Source organism: Tachypleus tridentatus, chromosome 1 (genome assembly GCF_004210375.1).
Source record: "Tachypleus tridentatus isolate NWPU-2018 chromosome 1, ASM421037v1, whole genome shotgun sequence".
In the NCBI taxonomy this organism is placed as follows: Eukaryota; Metazoa; Arthropoda; class Merostomata; order Xiphosura; family Limulidae; genus Tachypleus; species Tachypleus tridentatus.
This window is the reverse complement of record NC_134825.1, coordinates 114,517,685-114,543,597: the sequence shown is the minus strand read 5'-3', so window position 1 is coordinate 114,543,597 and position 25,913 is coordinate 114,517,685. Positions and strand designations below refer to the sequence as shown.

General features: G+C 36.6%; 1 protein-coding gene across 1 annotated transcript in view; it reads right to left on the bottom strand.

The window, feature by feature from the left end:
* Positions 1-21,588, bottom strand: part of LOC143258699 (uncharacterized) — a 29,007-nt gene extending 7,419 nt beyond the window's left edge. The window contains exons 1-2 of the mRNA XM_076518130.1: positions 21,099-21,588; positions 19,964-20,624 (exon numbers count right to left, since the gene is read on the bottom strand). The gene's annotated coding sequence lies outside the window, so the exon portion shown is untranslated. The remainder of the gene's footprint in view (positions 1-19,963; positions 20,625-21,098) is intronic.
* Positions 21,589-25,913: the final 4,325 nt, after the last annotated feature.

Below are 25,913 nucleotides of genomic sequence, written 5' to 3'. Positions count from 1 at the left end.
TGTTATAGTTACAGAACTCGGCAATGCTTTCGTAGAGTAATCGCTTAACCATAATGCACGCTATAAAAGCAGTTTATCTAAGCCTACACATATCCTCATTAAAGAATATAAATATTGAGAAATGTTCTTTATATTTTAACCAACACATGGAAATGTTCATAAAAAAGAAAAGCATAATAAATATAAAAAATTACTAAAAAAAACTGTCAAACAATAATGTGAAGTATTACATTCAGCGGGTGGTGGTAACTCTGAAAATATTCAATTTTCCATCCATTGTTCACAATCGATAAAATGTAATTGCGAAAAAAAAAAGTTTATAGTTACGTTAATAATGTATCAAACATCCGTGTTTATCATTATCCCAGTAACTCCTGCAACTTTTAAAACGTTCGCTTTACAAACATAAGGAGGAAATAAGGCCATCTATCGACTCTGACAATATGTGTATTGTTGTTTGCAATCCTTCAAATATAATCTACTCCAAGCCTAACTTTTCTCTGAAAGCTACTGAACTAGGCTTACCAGTGCGATCATTGTTCATTTAACGTACTCAAATAAAGCACAGGGTTGAAGAGGGATAATTGAAAGCGGGGACATTTAAGGCTTATTTAACCGAGCGAAGTACATCCATTACAACCAGGGTCCAGGGATCGCTTTAGGGCCCTGGAAGCTCTTGGGACCTGGACTGAATGTTATTAGTCCTCCTACTTTTTCTGAGAATTTTTAAAATAATTTTGCTGCATTTTTACTGGAACACGTTGAAGAGTGAGCCCCCCCCCCATCCTTTATGACAGATGTATTTATATGAACTTCAGGAAAGTCTTACTCTCGCTCTACTGGAGGTTTTTATACATAACTCGACGGTTTGAAACGCGAAGGATAAATATGTATTGCGATGGAATAGAACGAACGTTTTGAAATATGAAACATCATTCAACTGTTTTGCTATAGTTACGTCAGAATAACTGCGGATACGAGAGATACAGTGTTTTTGTTTGGCTATACTCGAAACTATTTAAGGTAGCGCTGTATTATACTCTCTTTCGATGCACTACGTCCCTTCCGTCGAGTGTATTAATATATTGTAGTTTTACACTCTGATCTATCATAAATATTAATATTATGTCATCTTCCACTACGATTCTGAATTTAACACAACGGTTAAAAATAAAGATGTAAATGAAAACCGAATAGGAAGAAATAATAAAGTGTGAAATATGAACTCACGTGACTGTATAGTTTCATGTTTCACTCACGTGACTGTATGGTTTCATGTTTCACTCACGTGACTGTATGGTTTCATGTTTCACTCACGTGACTGTACAGTTTCATGTTTCACTTATGAGGCTGTAGCGTTTCATGTTTCACTCATGTGACTGTATAGTTTCAATGTTCAACTCACGGGCTAGTATAGTTTTAGTTTTTTGGTACGTTATAACGAGTCAAATAATGTATACCAGTTTAAGGTCTTGATAACAGGTCCAGACATTCGTGATGACGAGAAACCCACTTGAAATAAAAATGTATTCTCAAGACGGCTGGTATGGGTATTAAAACTTTAATTGAAATGAATTACAGAACAACGTTTCGACCTTCTTAGGTCATCTTCAGGTTAACAGAGTTCCAAAGTCTCTTTATTAACCTGAAGATGACCTAAAAAAGACGCCAACACGACGAACCATCAACCAACCTCATAATTAACAGATCTAACTGACAATTAAACAGTAAAAAGATACATCTACTCAACAAAGGACTACACTTTGCAGTAACACTTAGAAATATTCAATTGCAAACCCTTTGTTAACCTGAAGATGACCTAGGAAGGTCGGACTGTTGTTCTATACTTTATTTTAATTAAAGTTTTAATAACCGTACCAGCCGTCTTGAGAACACATCTTCACTTCAAGTGTTTGTCGTTATAACGAAGGTTGTATGTCCCACCTAGATAAAATAGTACACAAAACAAAGTGCACTAGACTTCCCTACCAAACACTCGTTTTTTTAAAATGATGAGTTTTTTTAAAAATGAAGCATAGGACTTATTGGAAAAAGATTTCGAATGTGCAGATTTTACCATTTCAAGTACTCGTGCAAGGAGCCAGATTCAGGAGATAAGAGGACAGGTGACCAATGGCGTAACTACGAAAGAAGGGCCGTGCGCAATTCCGGGGGCACACTTACACCATTAATATTGGCTCTCAATCTCACACAACCTCTCATTACGTCACGAACAGTCCCCATTTACCGCGTGCCTATTGATTAGCTAAAAATAAAAAAAATAAGAAAAATGTAAATTACAAATGTCCACCTCTTATCATCGCTGCACGTGGAAATACAAAAGAGACCACAATATCGAAAATAAGAAATTACAAAAAAAAAAAAAATTCAAATCGCAAAACTTTCGAAATGAAATGCATTTTTATACATATAAGTAACACGTCACGTGATTTAAATACAAATCAATCTTTGGACCGGGAGAAAGAATGTTAAAGCGCCACCTGATGGTAAAGTTTGATTTTAGTGTTTCTAAAAGTTTAGTTTTCTATCTTCCTCCAATCTAAACAAAGAAAAATTTCTGTCATTGTTCACCCAATCATACCAAGGATGTTCATTGGTTTCACAAACTTTGTATTATTCCGCTCCTTGAAGAAGATCTTTCTTCTTTATCTACTTAATGAAAGAACTTGTTTCCATTTGTAAGCATGCTATTATAAAAGAAGCTATCTCTAAAAATGGAGCACATAAAGCCCCGTCAAACAATAACCAATTTAAATAATAAACGACTATAATGTTACAGCACACGATTCACACCAGTGTTCTGTTCAACCACGCTATTACGAGGTATGTTCACTCTCGCGTACGCCACCTAACGTTACTCTCGCCACATTTTTATATAACGTGACAATATCACTCTCCGCCGTGAAAATATTCGAAACCGTTCATCTCCTCTAAAGAAAGAACATAATGTATTATTGAATAAAAATGGCAAAGAAAATATTTGAAGATATTTTGAATTATGTGTACAAAAGATGTTAATGAGGCGAATGGCGAATATAAGTCACTTAGAAACGTCTTCTGGTCCATTGAGAAGAGAAAGGGGAGGAAATACTTATTACAGAGAAAATTATCTAATTATATTTAATAAGCTTGGACGACATTACGAAAGACCCCAGAACTCCATCAAGATGTGTGTGTCTCACTTCTAAGTAGGTCTGGTCGATAATCAACAAACCCCTGTCTTTGGTTAAATATGTTTCTGTTGTTGTTGTGGAAAGCAATCTTACAAACTTCCGTTCTGTCAAAGACCAGAAGAGGTTTTTCTGAAGCACGTGATGTTATCTTGATCGTTTTATTGACCAACAAAACAGGAGATGAATGACCAACACAAATTACGTCCAGCGGGAACTTTTTGTGGTGTTCATCATCAAACTTCATCTTATTTTTATTAATTTCCGAAGCTTCGACCATCTCCCTTAAAAGTACCGTACCGATAAGGCGTCTTGCCCCATTTCTTAATCACCGATACGCCTTTCACAATTTCAATAAAGAAATACTGTACCAACATGACGTTGTAAACTATTACCATAAAAATAATGTACCATCATGACATTCTGAACCATTACCACGAAAGTACTGTACCACCGTGACGTTCTGGACCACTTCCAAACAAATGCTGTACCAGCACGACATTCTGAACCAGTACCATAAAAGTACTGTACCACCATGACGGTCCGAACTACTTCCATAAAAGATACTGTACCGCCATGACGTTCTGAACCAGTACCATAAAAGTACTGTACCACAGTGACGTTCTTGACAATCTCTGTCAAACTGCTGTACCAAGATGATGTCTTTGGCATCTTATTAAAAATACAGTACCACAACGGTAACTTTGAAATCTCTTTATACACACAGTACCGCCATGGTGACTTTGATCGTCTTTGTAAAAATACTGTATTATCATAGTGACTTTGACCTTACTCCAAAACCACCATGATGACTTTGACCTTACTCCAAAACCCCCATGATGACTTTGACCATCCACCAAAACCGCTGTATTACTGAGAAGATTATTTTGACCAAACCTTTCTTAAATGAAATGTTGAATGACGAGTATGTTAATATTTTGAAACAGATTAAAGTAAAACGTGAAAGATCGTGCTTGAATTTTATTTAAAAAATCTCAGCTTGAAGAAGGAAGAACGTTCCAACATTTTGAAAAGGACATGTTAACAAAGAAACTACCAGATTAAACCTGATAACAACTTGAAACAGACATACTAAAAATGACATGAAGAGTCTGCTAAATAAACATTTTAAAAGAGACAAAGCTCTTAGAAACACGTGAAAATTTTGAAATGAAAGTTTGTTTGTTTTTTGAAATTCGCACAAAGCTACACGAGGGCTATCTGTGCTAGCCGTCCCTAATTTAGTAGTGTAAGACTAGAGGGAAGGGAGCTAGTCATCACCACGCACCGCCAACTCTTGGGCTACTCTTTTACCAACGAATAGTGGGATTGATCGTTACATTATAACGCCCCCACGGCTGAAAGGGCGAGCATGTTTGGCGCGACGGGGATGCGAACCCGCGACCCTCAGATTTCGAGTCGCACGCCTTAACACGCTTGGCCATGCCGGGCCGACTCCAGTAATAAAAACAGATTTTAAAACCCCAGAGATAACCTTAAAACAAAACCAAAACTAGGGGGCTTACAGTCCTACAAATTTTCCATTCTAACAGTTATAAGAACAACTGTACACAACTCCCGCGAAAATGATATGTAATTAAAAAAGAATTTAGCCTCACAAGTCACCCACCGGGGGTAATTTCTTCCGCGTTTCAGGATAGTTTAAGGTGGTGATTATTCGACAAATATTAGACTCATTCGAGTAGAAAAACGTCAAGACAAATGCAACTGTAATGGTCCTTAAAACTGCTACTCTCGTCAGATGCTCTATCCGTGATTTATCATAACAGGCGCGCTCATAAATTCTTTCGCGCCCAGCGAGCGCCCTTTCCGTGATGGTTCTGTGCTTTTCAATAACTGTGTAATAAATGACCATGGGGCGGCACGTGTCTCGCGGGTCAGTGATTGACGACCTAGCCGACTCATCATCGTCATTGGAGCAGACAACGGGTGTTTGTATGTGTTACGAGTAATAACACATTCCACTTTTCTTTAAAGACAGCTTTATCAATAATCTTAGCTGCAGAAATTCACGTGACTAGGAATGTCTATTATAAATAATTATTGCATCCTAGGAATCGTTTTGCATAGTTAGCTTGGTTCGTGGAGCTTGGACTCACCTAAACATCTCAAACCATCGATCAACTTCAATGGGTCAACAATAAGTTTATGGACATAAAGTGGTAAAATCCAAGGTTTGATTTCCCCGACGAAAAGAACGCAATTAGCTCATTGTACAGTAATTAAAAAAACAACAAAAACAGTGAGATATTAATTGGTTTAAAGCATCGTTAACATCTTATGATCATTTATTGTAGGTTATATTTTGTTTTGTGTGTTTTGTTCGGGAGGGTTATAAGTTACATCAGAGCCCGGCATGGCTGGATGGTGAGGATGCTCGACTCGTAATTTGAGGGTCATGGACTCGAATCCCCAAGAGACCAAACATTCTTGCTCTTTCAGACGGGAAGGTGTTATAAAGTGACGGTCAATCCCACTATTCGTTGGTAAAAGAGTAGTCCAAGAGTTGGCGGTGGGTGGTGATGATTAGCTGCCTTCTCTCTAGTTTTACATTGCTAAATTATGGATGGCTAGCGCAGATAACCCTCGTGTAGCTTTGCGCAAAATTCTAAAACAAACAAAATGAAGTTTAATAACAGACATTGCATACACAGCGAATCAGTGGGATACATAGCCTGAACATGCTCGCCCTTTCAGCCGTGGTGGCATTGTAATGTGACAGTCAGCTCCACTATTTGTTGGTAAAAGAGCAGCCCAAGTGTTGGTGGTGGGTAGAATTTAATATCTGCCTTCCTCTCGCCTATCACTGCTAAATCAAAGACGACTAGCGCAGATAAATATTCGTCATGTTGCTTAGGGCGGAATCCAAAGAGAAAAACAGAACTACCACATAGTGTTTAGTTGGATGATGTGTATATGTTACTAATGTAAATGTTGCACTCCCCAAACGTACGTAAATATCTCTATTTAATGACGATCCCTGTTAGAACACAGTATATATACAGATTACAGAAAGCATAGGTACAAATAGCGATGACAAGCCAGCCACGAGAAAAGTGCTGAAAATCAGTAACGGGTTGGAAACCGGAAATTCTTGGCAACTCATTCAGACTATATAATAAGGGGTTTAAAGTATGAGGAACTGCCGCTCAATCTAGGGGGTATGCCCCCCTCAGAAAATTAGTATAATATACAATGCTATATCAGCCAAATATCTAAAACTGGGGGTGTTATAACACCTCCGATTCCGACGCTCTTGAAAAATGTGACCAAAAGTCCTAAACACCAGATGCAAAACAAAGGCGAACCAGGTACTTATAAAGGTGAACCAGGTACATACAAAGGTGAACCAGGTACATACAAAGGTGAATCAGGTACTTATAAAGGTGAACCAGGTACATACAAAGGTGAATCAGGTACTTACAAAGGTGAACGGGATACTTACGGTAAGGTTGCAGTGACTACATCGCAATATATTCGTCACGATTTCTTGCCTTTATGATTACCGAAGTTTAGTTATTCAACGACACCTTGTTTTCCAACCTACCAGCTGCTGAGAAGGGCTATTTTCTGGGATAACAGAATCCAGATTTCGACCATGTGTTTCGTTTGTTTTTTTCTAGTGAGAATGTGGTACGACATCCACTCGAAATGTTTTATTATCGTTTCCTTTCAAAAAATCGCGAAACTTGTAGAGAACTCACAGAAAACCGAGTAAAACTTTTATCAAGATATTTGTTAAAATAACAGATTTTTATTCTTAGTTCAAAATATAAAGTAATTTATTTACTCTATGAATTAGACAGTAAGGTTTGTTTGTTTTGAATTTCGCACAAAGCTACTCGAGGACTATCTGTGCTAGCCGTCTCTAATTTAGCGGTGTAACACTAGAGGGAAAGCAACTAGTCATCGTCACCCACCGCCAACTCCTGGGTTACTCTTTTACCAACGAATAGTGGGATTGACCGTAACATTATAACGCTCCCACAGCTGAAAGGGCGAGCATGTTTGGTGCGACGGGGTTGCGAACCCGCGACCCTCAGATTACGAGTCACACGCCTTAACACGCTTGGCCATGCCGGACCCCAGACAGTAAGGAGTAGAAAATATGATTCAGTCTCGTGTATCTGCGGACTTACAACGCTAAAAAACGAATTTCGATACCCGTGAATGGGCAGAGCATTTATTTTGTGCTTGACTTCAAACACAATCCTGATTTGGTGATCTATGTAGTTGAGTTAAATTTGACAATTTTCCTTTGTGAAATTTCTTACAGGTAGTCAGGGATTTTTTATTTATTTCTCCAAGTGAGGAAGAGGTTATTTTATGGACTTAGAACCCTAAAATCCGAGTTTCGACTCCAAGTGGTTGGCGCAGCAAAGAGTCTTTTACGACTTAGCTCAAAGAACAACTTTTGTTTTCGTTATCTCCTTCTTTTGTGAATCTCATCAGTAGGTTACAAGGTTATGAAGCTGAAATCTGGGGTTCGATTCTAGTGATGCACGCAACACATAACAGTAAACTATGTGATTTTGTACTAATTTTTATAAGTGCTAGGCTAGAGGAAAAGCAGTAAGTCAACATCACCTACCGACAAAGAATGAAAAGTGGTCACTATTAATACTCCCTCATGACCCCAAAGTGCGTTGTTTTTTTTCTGCAGTAGCAGGCTACAAACTATGAATATTCAGAGCAACAATCCGACAAACTAACCATCGGGTAGCTCGAGCTGAATTTGATTTCTTTTCTTACGTCCTTTATTGTACGAGATGTTGTTGGAGTTGAATAACGAATTGTTCTTAAAATTAGCTGTTTAAAACATCCTCTTATTGGTTCGGGGCTTTCAACTCTGAAACTTATGGGTTTGATCCCTACGTTGGACACAGTGCAGATAGCTCATTGTGTAAATTTTTGCTTAAACAAACATTTGTGTATCTGTACGTCCCACTCATCTGTTTCACACCTGTACGTCTCTTCAGAATTCGCCAAGGTCTTGTTACAGAGGAGAACGAACTGAGAAAACAAAGTAAGTACTACTAATAAGCTAACTACAAGTGGCAGGTCATATTATTGTAAGACTAACGTGTTATGGACAGTTATCTCTCTTGAAATACTGTCAAATATGTACAGATTTATCACAACACTCAAATATTCATTCACTTTGGTTAACCTTTTCTGTGAAGCAGTTGCTTGTCTCGTTACACGAGAGAATGAACTATTTGGAAAGAATGGTTAATTAGAACTCACAAGCTTAACGTACCAATAAATTAAGTATTGCTGTTATGAGGTAAACTGGTTATTCGACTCCACGTTTGTTTCTATAGTCCTCGCTGTTTTCTTTTTAAGGACTTTGGTTAGGGTACGTGTTGCTGCTCTTCATTAGTTACCTTTCTACGTGTTGAAGAAAACATTGGTAACTAGAATGACAAATTTTCTGCAGAAGGGGAGTCCGCTTGTTTGTTGTTTTGCAGAAAGTGACTGAATTAGATTGCACAACGCAATATAATACCTTCTAATACTTTACAGTTTCCAGTGGAACAGCAATATGTCTTCAGACTTACAACACTAGAAACTGGGTTTCGATACCCATGGTGGAAAGAGCACAGATAGCCCTTTGTATAGTTTTACGCTTAGCTTCAAACTAACACTTTATAATGCAAGAGTAGACACTCTTATAATATGACAACTTAGTCTGTCTTCAAGGCTAATGAGAAACGATACACTGGATGGAAAATAGTTTTACAAAAATGAATTTTGGCCAAGATGTCATTCGGATCGTTTTCTTTTCATATGGTTAGTCAGATTACATTAGGTTGGGCGTGGCTTACTGGTTAACGTTCTGGCTGAAAATTGTGAGACCAAGGCGTCGAGTATTTGAACAAATTCCACATTTTCAGCTGTGGGCAAATTATAATCGTAACAATCAATGCCGATATTTAGTTAAGAGAAGCCATGTAGGCGGCTGGTGCTGCTGACTTATTTCTTCCTTTAAATATAGATGGTTATGCCCGAATTGGCTATCAGTATCCTGGTTTAAAATGCCACAAATTATTACCTGAGCCTGAAATCGGGTGTACAGTTTACTAACAAATTAATATATGAAACAAAATGGCGTCAAATCTGCGCAGTTAATCTATCTTCAGCGCGACAGACAGATTACGAATAAGAAATTCATAGGCCTCTATAGCTTGCAGAAATTATGCGGACAAAGGAAACGTGTTTTCGCGACACTATGGTTAATATGAATATAAACTGTAGGAGACGCTGGTGTCTTAACCGACGGTACTCCAAAGTGTTAAAAACAACCAGAGAGAAGAGATGTGACAAGTGGTTCTTCTCGAGAGACGTGACAAAACTCATGCCAGTGCTGAAGAGGGCAGGATAAAAGTACCGAAGATAAACAATATGCCTATTTTACATTAAGATATATCTTGGACTTCTGAACGAAGGCACACGTATCACACATTTGCCCTGTATGGCGCGTGAGGCAAGCAAGAAAAGCACGCAGCCCACTCATTAGTCATATCAAATACGGTTCACTGACAGCGAGATTGAAGATCTGGAAAACGTGATTAGTCGCTGCCAAAAGACAATTTGAAACTCGAACCAAACTCGTTGTTTCGTAAAACTGATTGGCTGAACATTGAAATTAATAATTATTTTAATAGAGAAATGAGGGTTTATGTGTTCGTCTAACTGAAACTAGTCAGAATCAGACCCCGGATTTTACTATTATAAATCCATAAACTTCTTATCGCTAACTCATCAAGGGACAGTATAAATGAAATGGTTTTATTATTTGCAGTGGTGTATCCTGACCTGCTGGCCAAAATCTTAAGGCCAATGAATAAAGAAAAAAAAAAGTATTTTGCGTTGTTAGACTCAATCACTTATTTGAGTAGAGCTTCGAAAGATGAAAATCAGAAAAGGGAAACTAAAAAAAACAACTTGTTATCATTTAATAGAGAAAATGTGAACACTGAAATTAGCCTAAATACTAGCTGGTCAAAAGTTTAGGACCATACTGAAACGAAGCGTTAATCGGTAAACACGTAACGAAATTTAGTCATTTGTGTTCAAGCATTAGCGTTGTCAACATCTCCCACTGACATCTCCTGTGTTACATTGGGTAAAAACATGACAGAGTTTGAACGTGGCAGAATTGTCGAGTTGCAAAAGCAAGGTCTCTCTCAACGTGCCATCGCTGGTGAGATTGGGCGTAGTAAAACTGCTGTTGCAAATGTCTTAAAAGACTCTGAGGAATATGGAACGAGAATTTCAAGTGGTCGGCTGAAGAAAATTTGCCGGCGTTGAGCAGGAGAATTCGACGGGTTGTCCGGCAAGACACCAGCCGATCGTCGAACCAGATTAAGGCCCTTATGGACGCAGAATGCAGCTCAAGAACAATAAAACGGCATCTACGAGAAAAGGCTTTAAAAACCGTAAACGTCTTCAAAGGCCACGCCTTCTTCCACATCACGAAACAGCTCGGTTAAATTTTGCTGAAAAGCAAAGTTTAACATGGGATGTAGAAAAGTTGACGAAGATTTTGTTCTCTGATGAGAAAAAAAATTACCTGGATGGTCCAGATGGCTTCCAACGTTACTGGCACGATAAGGATATCCCACCGGAGACATTTTCTACACAACACAATGGAGGAGGTTCCATCATCTGGGATGCTTTCTCCTTCCATGGAACAATGGAGCTTCAGGTGATACAGGGGCGTTAAACAGCAGCTGGCTACATTGGCATGTTGGAAAGAGCATCCTTATTGACTGAAGGCCCTCGCTTGTGTGGAAATTATTGGATCTTTCAGCAGAACAACGCTGCATTCCACAATGCTCGCAGGACAAAGGACTTTTTCATGGCGAATAATGTGATTCTTTTGGATTATCCAGCTTTTTCGCCCAAACTGAACCACATTGAAAATGTTTGGGGATAGATGGCAAGGGAAGTCTATAGAAATGGACGTCAACTCCAAACAGTGTATGATTTTCATGAAGCCATCTTCACCACTTGCAATAACATTCCAGCCAGCCTTCTACAAATGCTTATATCGACCATGCCAAAGCAAATGTTTGCAGTTATTTGCAATGACGGCCGTGCAACTCACTACTAAGAACTCTTGTTGGGCGTTTCCTTCCCTGTTTAGGACTTCTTTTTGGTATGGTCTTAAACTTTTGACCAGCTAGTATTTAGACTAATTTCATAGTGTTCACATTTTCCTTATTAAATGTTTAAAAAGTTTTTTATTTTCCCTTTTCTTATTTTCATCTTTCGAAGCTCTACTCAAATAAGTGATTGAGTCTGACAACGCAAAATGCATATTTTTTCCTTCATGTTCATTGGCCTTAAGATTTTGGCCAGCAGTGTATATATATATATTAGAGAAAATTATTACTGTATAACAGTAATCAAAACACAAAAATGTCCAGAATCATCAAGGAAAATGCGTAACTAAAACTAAATTAGTATTTAGTATATTAAATAATATTACTTAGCGCCACCTGACATTTAAACCGTAACCATGAGCGATATACGTCTAAAGTGTTTACTTCATGCTGATAGGCTAAACTGTCTTCGCTGCACCAATCACCAAAGACGACACATATAATCAGTACTAGTACAATCACTGCGGTCAACGATGGCCATGTCTCATGTAAATAACACCTCGTGTCACTACTTTTTCAAAGCTGCAGTAATTGTGTATTTGTGCTAGTAATTGATAAGATTCAAATATCTGTATATTGACTGAAACAATATTTTTATTAACTCTCCCAAAGCTGGCTTACCATCGGTAAACATGGTAACATGGAAAATACACCACTGGTTATTTGTATGAGCAGATAGAAGAATTATTACGTCTGAAAATGTAAATATTATAGTTAGAATTTCATTATAGTGATTGTCTTGCACATCAGTCCCGACAGAAGGAAAAACTGATCGAATGAACTGCATCTAAAGAATGTTTACACATCGTTAGGTCACCCAGCGGTGTGTCTGCGAACTCACCTCCTAGAAACCGGGTTTTAATACCCGTGGCGGACAGAGCACAAAAGCGCAAAGCTAAACAACGGGTTAACCATCTCTCTTGTCCTTTCTCTTTCTCTGCACTTATATGAACGTTTGTAACAGAATGTTGCAATCAACTGTGTGTGAACACTAAGAAAGAGGGGAGAGATAAAATAAACTGTATCTAAAGAGTGCACGAGTAAGGTTTTTTGTTTTCGAATTTCGCGCAAAGCTACACGAGGGCTATATGCGATAGCCGTCCCTAATTTTGCAGTGTAAGACTAGAGGGAAGGCAGCTAGTCATCACCACCCACCGCCAACTCTTGGGCTACTCTTTTATCAACGAATAGTGGGATTGACCGAACGTTATAACGCCCCCACGGCTGAAAGGGCGAGCATATTTGGTGCGACGGGGACTCGAACCCGCGACCCTCGGATTACGAGTTGAACGCCTTAACCCACCTGGCCATGCCGGGCATCTCACGAGTACAGATAGAAAGAGGACTGTTTGAACTAATTACATTTGGATAAATGCATCATAATATATAGTTTTATAAACGTTAATTCAATGACCAATATTTTTTGTTCCTTAACAAACGGCTTGCGCTGCAAAACAAAGTTCTTTCCCTAAAGAATCGGACGTTCGCTGCGTCCGTGGTCCTTCAGATGATAAATGTTCGTTCGATTTGTTAAATCGTTTCCAGCAACAGAACCCCTCTTGAAGCGAGAGTCGTAGATCGTACTCAGATAACGGGGAAAAAAAAACAAACGAGGCAATTGTGACCAAACAACAAGACATATGAAAGCTAACACTGTAAGTAAGGAGTTAATGTCCAGAAAATGAAATGTACAAGATATTGTTGATAGAGCGTTCTATCGGAAGTCCAACAGCGCCTCATCAATGTTTTTTTTTTCTCACTTTCCTGTTTTTGGTTTTTTAAAATCGATTGTCAATGACGATGTAACACTAGATTTCTTACATTGCATTCTTTGTCATTTAACTACTTAAGACTTCTGACGGAAGTAAGAAATGTTCTCTACATTGTTTTATTTTTCAGGATGACTCTTGCACGAGACAGAAACACTGGTGTAAAACGTGACAGTAGCCGTGTAATTGTATACCAACCATGTTAAGTGGACACTCTTTACTTACAAGTGACAAACGGCAAATAAAAATTCACTATTTTTACTTTTTCTTGTTTCTGGACAGAAAGTGTTATTACCCAACTGTTTATGCCTAAAGTAGATGTAAAAGACCTATTTTTATCTTCAAACTTTGCTTTTGTGACCTAGGTAATGAAATTTTCAAATTTACCCATTTTCCAAAACATTCCAGATAGATTCAGTGATGAGTAGCTGATAGAGAATTTTCTCGAACTTACAAGAATTTTCAATAACTTTCTAGAATGTTGTAGAACTTCACTCGTCAAGATGGGCCCTGCTTCTGCCACAATGTATTTGGTCTGTGCCAGGCAACTGGAATTGCCTGTAACCCGAAAGAGTGGCGCCTCTTCATTGATAGCTCATCCAGAAGCCTCAAGGCTGTGCTGCTCCATAACGGGAATAAGTATCCGTCTCTTTCCATGGCTCATTCGGTGCACCTCAAAGAAGAATAGAACAGTGTAAAGACCTTGCTAGAAGCCTTGAAGTATGGCTGGGAGGTTATCGGAAACTTCAAAATGGTGGCATTCCTGATGGGTCTCCAAGGAGACTTTACCAAGTTTCCCTGTTATCTTTGCCTTTGGGACAGCAGGGACACCGCAATGCACTACAACAGGAAGCACTTGCCACAACGGACCGTTCTCTGTGGGGAGGCACAATGTCAAGTGTGAGCCACTAGTGAATCTCCAGAAGGTATTGTTCCCACCATTACACATAAAATTGGGCCTTATGAAACAATTTGTCACAGCTCTTGATAAGGAATCTGCAGCCTTCAAGTACCTTCGAGACTTCTTCCCTAAGTTGCCTGAGGCAAAGGTCAAAGCTGGAGTCTTCGTTAGACCACAAATAAAATAGATCCTGGAGTGCACAGAATTTCCCAAGCAGCTCAGTAGGAAGGGGGAAAAAAAGCTTGGGGCAGCTTTGTCGCAGTGGTTCGGGGCTTCTTGGGCAATCACAAGGCCGAAAATTATGTGGAACTGGTTGGTGCTCTGGTGAAGAACTACGGCAAAATAGGGTGCAGGATGTCCCTGAAAGCCCATATCATTGACGTTCGTCTTGATAAATTCAAGGAGAACATGGGAGCATACTCAGAGGAGCAAAGCGAGTGCTTCCACCAAAATATATTGGACTTTAAACGCCACTACCAAGGAGCGTATAACAAAAACATGATGGAAGACCATATTTGGGGGCTGATACGTGAAAGTGATTTACATTACAGTCGCAAATCCCAAAAAACTACTCACTTCTAAACATTTTTGTATAACTTTAGTATAAATACATGGAAATCTTGATTCGTATGTTGTTTTATTCAGACCTTATGTAAATGAAAATGTGCAAATTTGTTAGTTTTTACATAGAAAATAGATTAATTTCTAAATTTCATTATCCAGGTCACAAAAGTAAAGTTTGAAGGGAATAATGGCCATTTTCTGTACTTTTACAACACAAGCAATTAAGAAATAACACATACTATCCTGGAACAAAATTTCTGTTACGCAGTGTGATCAGTAACTCTTGTGTACTCCGTTACCATAACCGTTTTAAGTAAACTTAAGAAAGCCATTTTTTAGTTTGACAGTGAAATAGCTGTCATTATTTGGCTAAGTTTGGAAGATAAGTTTGCTGAAACTTACCCATTCAAATCAAAACTGAGGGGTAGTATAAATTAAATACTGACTCGAGATGCGTCAAGATAAAACACTGACCTATGAAACATGAGTCAAAATGAAACAAGCTGCTCTACGAAACATGAGTCAAGATAAAACACTGATCTATGAAACATGAGTCAAGATAGAACACGCTGATCTACGAAACATGAGTCAGGATAAAACACATTGACCTATAAAACGTAAGTTAAGATAAAACATTCTGATTCAGGAAAGAAGAATCAAGATAAAACATTCTGATTCAGGAAAGAAGAATCAAGATAAAACCTGCCTCAGGATAAAGCACACCAATGTACGAAATACGCCTCAGGATAAAACACATCAATGTATGAAACATGCCTCAGGATAAAATACACCAATGTATGAAACATTCCTCAGGATAAAACACACCAATGAATGAAACATGACTCAGGATAAAAAAAATCACAGATCCAGGAAACATGAGTTAGGACAGAAACACACTGATCTATGAAGCATGAGTCAAGAAGAAACACGATGATCTATGAAAAATGTGTCGGTATAAACACACGTTTCCAAGAAACATGATTCACAATAGAAGCACTAATACAAGAAACAGACTTCTTAAACCACTGTAATGTTTGAAGTGAAATTCAGCAGGTGATCTTAACATGAATCACATGTCGTATCGTGGGTATCGAAACCCGAATTTTAGCGTTTTTAAACGCTTTTTTAGCGTTTTTGTTTAAAAAAAAACAACAACAAAAAAACTCGACAGTTATCGATAGAATATCGACCAAAAACGTTTTCTAGTTTAACTCTTGTGTTGTACAAATGAAACCAAACAGCCTTATCTCATCGGTTTAACTCTTGTGTTGTTTTAATGAAACTAAACATCCTAATCTCATCAGTTTAACTCTTGTGTTGTTTGAATGAAACTAAACAACCTAATCTCTTCAGTTTAACTCTTGTGTTGTTTGAATGAAACTAAACTTAATCTCCTCAGTTTAACTCTTGTGTTGTTTGAATGAAACAAAACAGTCTAATCTCATCAGTTTAACTTTTGTGTTGTTTGAATGAAACAAAACATCTTAATCTCCTCAGTTTAACTTTTGTGTTGTTTGTTTGAATGAAACTAAACTTAATCTCATCAGTTTAACACTTGTGTTGTTTGAATGAAACTAAACAACCTAATCTCCTCAGTTTAACTCTTGTGTTGTTTGAATGAAACTAAACATCCTAATCTCCTCAGTTTAACTCTTGTGTTGTTTGAATGAAACTAAACATCCTAATCTCAGTTTAACTCTTGTGTTGTTTGAATGAAACTAAACAACCTAATCTCCTCAGTTTAACTTTTGTGTTGTTTGAATGAAACTAAACAACCTAATCTCCTTAGTTTAACTTTTGTGTTGTTTGAATGAAACTAAACTTAATCTCATCAGTTTAACTCTTGTGTTGTTTGAATGAAACTAAACAACCTAATCTCCTTAGTTTAACTTTTGTGTTGTTTGAATGAAACTAAACCTAATCTCCTCAGTTTAACTTTTGTGTTGTTTGAATGAAACTAAACAACCTAATCTCCTCAGTTTAACTATTGAGTTGTTTGAATGAAACTAAACAACCTAATCTCCTTAGTTTAACTTTTGTGTTGTTTGAATGAAACTAAACCTAATCTCCTCAGTTTAACTTTTGTGTTGTTTGAATGAAACTAAACAACCTAATCTCCTCAGTTTAACTCTTGTGTTGTTTGAATGAAACTAAACAACCTAATCTCATCAGTTTAACTCTTGTGTTGTTTGAATGAAACTAAACATCCTAATCTCTCCAGTTTAACTCTTGTATTGTTTGAATGAAACTAAACAACCTAATATCCACAGTTTAACTCCTGTGTTGTTTGGATGAAACTAAACTTAATCTCCTCAGTTTAACTCTTGTGTTGTTTGAATGAAACTAAACAATCTAATCTCCTCAGTTTAACTCTTGTGTTGTTTGAATGAAACTAAATATCCTAATCTCATCAGTTTAACTATTGAGTTGTTTGAATGAAACTAAACATCCTAATCTCATCAGTTTAACTCTTGTGTTGTTTGAATGAAACTAAACTTAATCTCCTCAGTTTAACTATTGAGTTGTTTGAATGAAACTAAACAACCTAATCTCCTCAGTTTAACTTTTGTGTTGTTTGAATGAAACTAAACATCTTAATCTCATCAGTTTATCTCTTGTGTTGTTTGAATGAAACTAAACATCCTGATCTCATCAGTTTAATTCTTGTGTTGTTTGAATGAAACTAAACAACCTAATCTCATCAGTTTAACTCTTGTGTTATTTGAATGAAACTAAACAACCTAATCTCACCCCATAACCTCACGTAATACTTAAAGGTCTAATCTATCTTATACGTATATACTTCTAAAAGGTAAAACCGTCTAGCCCGTCTTGTTTAAAGCCTTTGTTTTAACCTTACATTTGAATATAGAAAATAATCCAATCTTTTCTGTAAAGTTGTCTTACCCTACATACTTATATCATATAAAAACGTCTAAAATTGTCTCTTTATCCGTCTAATCTACCTTAATCAAACCATTCTGTTTGATCCACATACAAAGATAAAAACTGCTTTATTAATCTCGTCTACAGCTCACATTGCTACGTCACAATCCTTTCTTCTCCATGATCAGGATTCGAACGTTGTTTCAGACCGAGGATGGTCAGGTTCAGGGAACGCATCTTCCTTCCTATCAGGTACTGTTACCATTCCTACCGAACCCTACCTTTGAAAACCCTTTTTATGTTGTTGCTGCATTACTCACGTATTGTCCACTGCCCGCAGTTTTTAATATACCCCCTTTTCGTGACACGTCCAGTTCACATATTAACTAGTATATATTTATATCCCTTATCTACCTTGAGTAAAGTTACACATCTCTCGTTGTACTTCTATACCAGAAATCCTCCAAATCGAACATTATACCAACGAGAAGTTTCTGATCTAATACAAAGCTGCTTTTGTTTTCTGTTGCTACCTCCCAAAAAAAAAATCCGACGACAAGTCAAAGCAATAAGTTAAACGGTGTATTTGAAAATGGACTTTATGTGAAATAACGTAAACCCTAATAAAAGAATCAGAAAACCCCAATGATTAAAGGGCAGTCGTCCCTAGTTTTGAGGTACTGACCAGATACAAGACAGTGAACCAGCAGCACCCGTCACCACAAAGGTATGTGTAGTTCCCATAAACTGTACCGACTGTTATTCTTACAATACACCCACAACTCAAAATATGTAGCGGAATCAGGTCTCGATCCCGTCTCGGAATCTATAGACTCCATTGTCAGTGAACTTTAATAATATACATCAAGTTGATAACGTTTCGGAATCTATAAACTCCATCGTCAGTGGACTGTAACAATACAAATAGAGATGATAACGTTTCGGAATCTATAAAATCCATCGTCAGTAAACTGTAACAATATACATAGAGATGATAACGTTTCGGAATCTATAAACTCCATCGTCAGTAGGCTGTAACAATATACATAGAGATGATAACCTTTCGGAATCTATAAACTCCATCGTCAGTGAACTTTAATAATATACATCAAGTTGATAACGTTTCGGAATCTATAAACTCCATCGTCAGTGGACTGTAACAATACAAATAGAGATGATAACGTTTCGGAATCTATAAAATCCATCGTCAGTAAACTGTAACAATATACATAGAGATGATAACGTTTCGGAATCTATAAACTCCATCGTCAGTAGGCTGTAACAATATACATAGAGATGATAACCTTTCGGAATCTATAAACTCCATCGTCAGTGGACTGTAACAATACACATAGAGATGATAACCTTTCGGAATCTATAAACTCCATCGTCAGTGGACTGTAACAATATACATAGAGATGATAACGTTTCGGAATCTGTAAACTCCATCGTCAGTGGACTGTAACAATACACATAGAGATGATAACGTTTCGGAATCTATAAAATCCATCGTCAGTAGACTGTAACAATATACATAGAGATGATAACGTTTCGGAATCTATAAAATCCATCGTCAGTAGACTGTAACAATATACATAGAGATGATAACGTTTCGGAATCTATAAACGCCATCGTCAGTAGGCTGTAACAATATACATAGAGATGATAACGTTTCGGAATCTATAAACTCCATCGTCAGTAGGCTGTAACAATATACATAGAAATGATAAACGTTTCGGAATCTATAAACTCCATCGTCAGTAGACTGTAACAATATACATAGAGATGATAACGTTTCGGAATCTATAAACTCCATCGTCAGTAGGCTGTAACAATATACATAGAGATGATAACGTTTCGGAATCTATAAACTCCATCGTCAGTAGACTGTAACAATATACATAGAGATGATAACGTTTCGGAATCTATAAACTCCATCGTCAGTAGACTGTAACAATATACATAGAGATGATAAACGTTTCGAAATCTATAAACTCCATCGACAATATAAAGAACACAAAGTACAGTTTTTCTAATTAAAATATGAACATAAGAAATACATAACAGAACAGAAATAAAAAAATACCAGCTAACATTTCTTACAGACCATAAACCAAGTAACAAATAAACTCCCGTTTCCGATTAGGCACGGGTGTCCATATTGTTAAGATATGTTTGGTATACACACGGTTAGGCTGAACATTACTTAGAATGTCAAAATTATTTTAAAATATATTTTCTTTTGAGTTACGCGAGTGACACGTTATTGGGATATTGTACACAAATATTCGCTAAACGCGTCCGAAGCCTTGAATTCAAACTTTGTGAACCCAGTGGAATATGAGACCAAGCAGACGACATAACACAATTCTAATTCAGTAGTTTTTATTTTACGATAAAAACAAATAAAAGAAATCACACAAAACTAGCCGACATTAAAGAATAAAACAAGAAACTTACTTTCGAAACTGTTGCTAGTTTGTGTTACAACTTCCACAGTTTAGGTGACGTTATTTGGTATCTTCCAAGTTTCGTCCACTTTTCTGCTGTGCTTAGTTCGGTTTTAGGGACACAAAGGCGCGATATATTTAAGTAATTTAAAATGAATCTCTTACTTAACAAGGAACCTCGAATTATTTTTTAATAGTTTACTACGACCGATTAGTTGCAACAGAACATCGAAATCATCAATGATATAAAACTTAGCGCTCATCTTGGTTTCTTACCCTCTGTTACATTTTTACAACCTAGTAAAACAGGTTACAAACACTTCCGGAGAACTAACCCTTTCCGTCAGACTATGTTAACCGTTCATTCAGATACCATGTTTGTGTAAACGGACTCGCGGTAAATGTGGCGGTGTTTCCGTCGGTTCTCTGTAAATCACATTTCAGTCGTGGAGGTTTACTCTAATGGTCACAAACGTCGAATACTTGCGCGAGGTATTCAGAAGCGCGTCTTAGAGGATTTGGAGCAGACGAACTGAAAGCGGGAGTTTTTGTTACGTCGAGCCTGCACGTGAAGTTCGCGTGGTATTCTCAAAGCAGCACGAATGGAACGTGAATGGGCTGGGTGTCTTGCAGTAACTAAGCAACACACAAAACAGGAAGTTTCTTTGTAACTGAAAAAAAAAAAAAATCGTAAATGTTACTTATTAAATCACCAGTAATCTATTTTGATAAATAGGACGAAAACAAAACAATCTCACTTAAAAGAGATGTGTGTGTGTGTTACAAGAACACCGTAGATTAAGCGAATTTGTATAATTTGTGCAAGTTCGTACCTAAATAAACTTATTGTTTGCCGAGTCATAAAAACTAAAAAACGATAATCAGATGAACTACTTACAACGTCTAATCGAAGTTCTTCCCTCTATTTTTTAAACAAACTTAATTAAATCTGATACTGCCAGTAAAACCCGATAGAACAGTTACTGAGATCTTCCCGAATTACTGTCTTTAGTATTATCTCAATAAGAAATAAACAAACACACATCGTTTAAAAAAGGGAACTTTCGGTAACTTTTTCTGTTCCTGTAAAGAGCTGGAACTAACAGTAAAACTACAATTAAATGAGTAGAACTAGTTTCATCCACCTGTGATAGACTGAGTGAAGATAAGGTTCAGATGATCTACATCAAGTTGTTATATCATCCTACATGGATCGAGTTTCATCCACCTGTGGTAGTTTGGTTGGAGGTAAGGTTTGGATGATCTACATCAAGTTGTTATATCATCCTACATGAATGAGTTTCATCCACCTGTGATAGTTTGGTTGAAGATAAGGTTCGGATGACTTACATCAAGTTGTTATATCATCCTACACCAACCATTTATAACCTTCTTTCAAGAATAATAAACCTATAAAAATTAATTTATATCAGTTAAAATACATATTTAATTAATTACTACGAATTATTCTGATGCACTCAGATACAAAAATTAAGATGAAGACAGAAATATTTCGTATTATTATTATCACATTGGAGAGTAATTGTTCGTCACGAAGATTCTATGACCGATAAAAGTCATAGACAAGTACATAACTCTATGTACACACGCCACACATGACTTCAGTTTTGCTTTGTTTGCCTTAAAGCATAGCCGCACAACGTTCTATCTTAGCTGCGTCGGTTGCAAGGATCAAGTCTTCTAATTCAAGCGTCATAGGTTTTTCAAACGTACCGCTGAACCACCACGCAAAATATACAGACTTATAGAATAAGCGGTCCTCGAACCCTTTCTGTGGAAACCTTTCGGTTACAGAGTAGCTACGTGTTGCTGTTACAAGTGATTTTTGTTGTGTCAAAAACGTCTTAACTGATTGTTTCCACATACACACGCAAATAGCTGTATGACCCACACTACAAGTTTCACTCAATTACGATAAAGATTATTTAGCCTGGATTTAATACATTTATTCTACACACGTACAACACGTAGGAGCAATGGCTTCGTACAATAAATAACAAACCATTGATTCAGTTGTTCTGATAAACTTGATTTAACAAGGATAGAATACTCAAGTGATACAGGAACAGTAATGGTGATAATTTAAATATATATATATATATATACATCTCGTTCGTCTTTCTAAATACGGGTAAGCCACATGTCGGTCCCTGTGTTAAATGCCACAGTTAATAACTTCCGAGCTGTCTGATTACCCGAAATCCCGTTTAATATGTACCAGTCCTTTTACTATTCAGCTCTGTAGATTCATTTCCACAAAAGGGGGATGAAGACCGCCTTGAGTGGTCACCTGTCTTAACAACTTGCACAACTACACGGTAGTGTTTTGTCTGTAAGCCAGTCATTGGACACTAAAATAACGTCATACAAGGGGTGCTTAACGTTGTAATTTTTATTGTCGCGACATAAGTAAAACGTGTGTATGCTATGAATCACGAGAAGAATTATATATTCTGTAATCTACAAAACAGCATGATGTATAAACTTCAAAAGCAAGAAATACAAATATTTTTCACTCTTAATATGTTTATTTACTATTAAAAAAACTTTCGAAGAAATACATCTAGTGTTTAAATATTTACGATAAACCGTAGTCGTTCTAAATATAAATACACAGTGTCCGGACACAAATATATTTGTCCAGTAATATCAGGTTTTCAGTTAAAAGTTAATGTAAAATATTGTCCTTATTCGCTGTTTTCTTTTGCAAAGTTTAGCGCCAAGCCGTGTCCACTGACGAGGGTCGACTCTTCGGCCCCACCGTTTTACCTTATTTCCATCGCTGAGCCATTAGGTTGAGGCCCGAAAATAAATATATCAAAGTACAAACTGAGTATTTCCAACAATGAGAGCCTATCAGTTACACGCATACAAAATCGTGCGAGATCTAGATGATCTCGTACGAGTTTTGTTGCTAGATATAGTTATTTGAAACTTCCGGCGTTAAAAGCAAAAACGCGTCGAGACAGAGCTAGCCAGCTACTAATGAAATTTTCCCGGATAAGTCAGGCAGCAACGTACTTTTGTGTGAATCTCGTGTTTTTAATCAGTTTTTTTTTTAACCCACGGTTAGTAATTAGTTCAACGAGAGTTGGCGGAATGGTGCACATGAAGATATAGCTGGCAAAACTGTTTCTACTCATTATATTATTAATCTATTTCCCGAGCGTAACGCGTCTTTGTATGGCTTCTTTAGCCCTAACATCAAACCTTTACTGTGGGTAATAACGCATCTAATAAACATTCTGTGTGATAAAACTTTAATAATTAGAAAAAATAACCAATTATCGTGTTCCATGCTTACTCATTAAGAAAAAAAATAAATCCTAAAGTGTTATAAAAGTAAGGTTTACAGCGTGTTTCTATGTTAGGTGATACTTCAGTGGTTTCAGGTCAATACGACTTAAGTGTACGTTTTCCATCCAGTTATAAAAGTTTCGTTATTTTATATCACTACAGAAGCAAAATATACGTTCTGGAAACTGTTTTCCAGTTATAAACATGTTGCACAATACGTTAAAACAATGCACAATAAATCAAGGTATGTTATAACGGGTCAGAATAATGTACAATAGTTAAGACCTTGTGTAACAGGTCAACACATTTGTAATGATGAGAAACACTTCAAGTGAAAATGTGTCTCAAGACGGCTGGTATGGGTATTAAAACTTTAAATAAAATAAAAAACAGAACAACGTTTCGAACTTCCTAGGTTATCTTCAGGTCGAAACGTTGATCTGTACTTTATTTTAATTATAGGTCAAGACACTGTATAACAAATAAAAATGCTGTATTATAGGCCAGAATGTCGTAGAATAGGCTAGAATAATGATATTACGTAAGAAAAGTGTATAATAAGACATGATATCAGTAATAGGTTATAATACTAATAATTTTATACCTCTAATAGTTAATAACAGTTTATAATAGGAAATAACATCAGTAATAGGCCATAATATTGATAATAGTTAATAACAGTGCATAACAGGCCAGAATACTGTATAATAGGACAACATCAGTAACAAGCCTGATAATAGTTAATAACAGTTTATAATAGGCCATAATATTGATAATAGTTATTTACAGTTTATAATAGGTTAAAACAGAGTAAATTATGCCATAATATTTGTGACAGGTTGAATCTCCAAATGCAGAGAAACCTCTCTAAGACGGAATCGCACCGGACCGAGTAAAACTTCCGGCTTATACAGTGAACATGCATTTCCTTAATTATATATAATCTTTGAGCGGAATGTCACACTTGCTTGACTCAAGGGAAGTAAGATGCTTGTGAATAAAGTTATTATACTGTTTATGTTATATTTATTAGAATAAGAACAAAAACAGACATTCAAAATATACATAAGTACACAAAATCATAATCAAATTTATTTGAAGACAGTGTCCATGTTCAACTGTTTCGTTTTTTAATGGACTTTCTGATGCGGTTAAAAGAGAACACTAATTCTATGGCCTTTTCATGAATTTCATTTTCCCCCTTCATTTTCTCATACAATTTGACAGTCTTAATATAACTTAACACTTGTGATGAAATAGGAATTTCTATTTCCTCACTATCTTTTCCATTTTGTTCATCTTCTGAATCTCTCACATTGTTACCATCTTATGATTCTTTTCTAGATTTTAAGTGAATTTCATCAGTTTCTGTTAAAACATTCTTGTCAACGTTCACAAAACTTTTCACGTTCACAGAATCATCTGCATCAACCTTCTCAGAGTTCGGATTTCACTGGAATCGTCACAACAAACAACTTCTCCACAGTCTCCGCCATTATCAAGAATAAATCCACAGTTTCGAAAGCACTTTATTATGCAATTGATTTAATGATTTAAAAATGCAATTGCATCTAACACGTCAATGTTCATGGTCATTTCAGATGCTCTCTTTCAGTCGTCCATGTTTGCAATAATATGCTGAAGCATCAATTTTCTGTATTTCAATTTTATACACTGTATAATTCCATTATCTAATGACTGTAGAACAGATGTTGTACATGGAGGTAGAAAGACTAAACGAACATTTGAAAGTTGAACTTCTGGGTGACAAGTTGTATTATCTAGGAAAAGTAGAACATTCCTGTTTTCTTGTTCCATTCTTTTGTTTAATTTGTTCAAAAATTCCTCGAATATAGCACTTGTCATCCACACTTTATTATTGGCTTTCCATTCTACAGGAAGTTGATTCTTCCTTAAATTCTTGAAACAGCGAGGATTTTCACTTTTACCTGTTATCCATGGTTTTCTAGTTTTCCATCAGCAAATGCGACCAAAAAGTACAGTCAATCGTTCTTTCGAATAGCGACCTCTAGAATAATGACGGCAGAAAAAAAGAACAGAATATATTTAACTAATTCTTACTGTAACAAAGTGTCCGATAATTTATTAATATTTCAACAAATTATTAATTAAACAAGAATTTATTAATATTTAATCAAAAATATTTTCCACCTTACTCAGCTTCTAATCCTACTTATTGATAGATGAGGTAGGTAAAGACAGTTTTCCGTTCGCGTTACGCAGGTTCCACCACATAGAGGGCGCCTTTTATAAGAGAAATCGAAAGATAATGCTGCACAATTTATATATCCGACTTGTACAGGTTTCCACCCTGTGCAATTTCCGGCTTAGGCAGGTTATTAGGCTTCAACGCTGTTAATCTATTTTGTTTAATAATAAAGGCGAGGCTGTCAATGAAAGTGGTAAATGACACAAAGAGATGTTTGGAAGGGGCTGATCCCTCAATACCTAAATGATGATATTGAATAGTGACAAAGAAAAGATGATATTTAATATAATTGGTTTAATAGGACGGTTTAAAATTTGGTAGACATTCCCTTTGAGAAAACCATACAGCCAAAAGTCTATTGCTTCAATGTCTGGACATCTCTCCTAACATGTATTTTTGAATAACTTAAGTT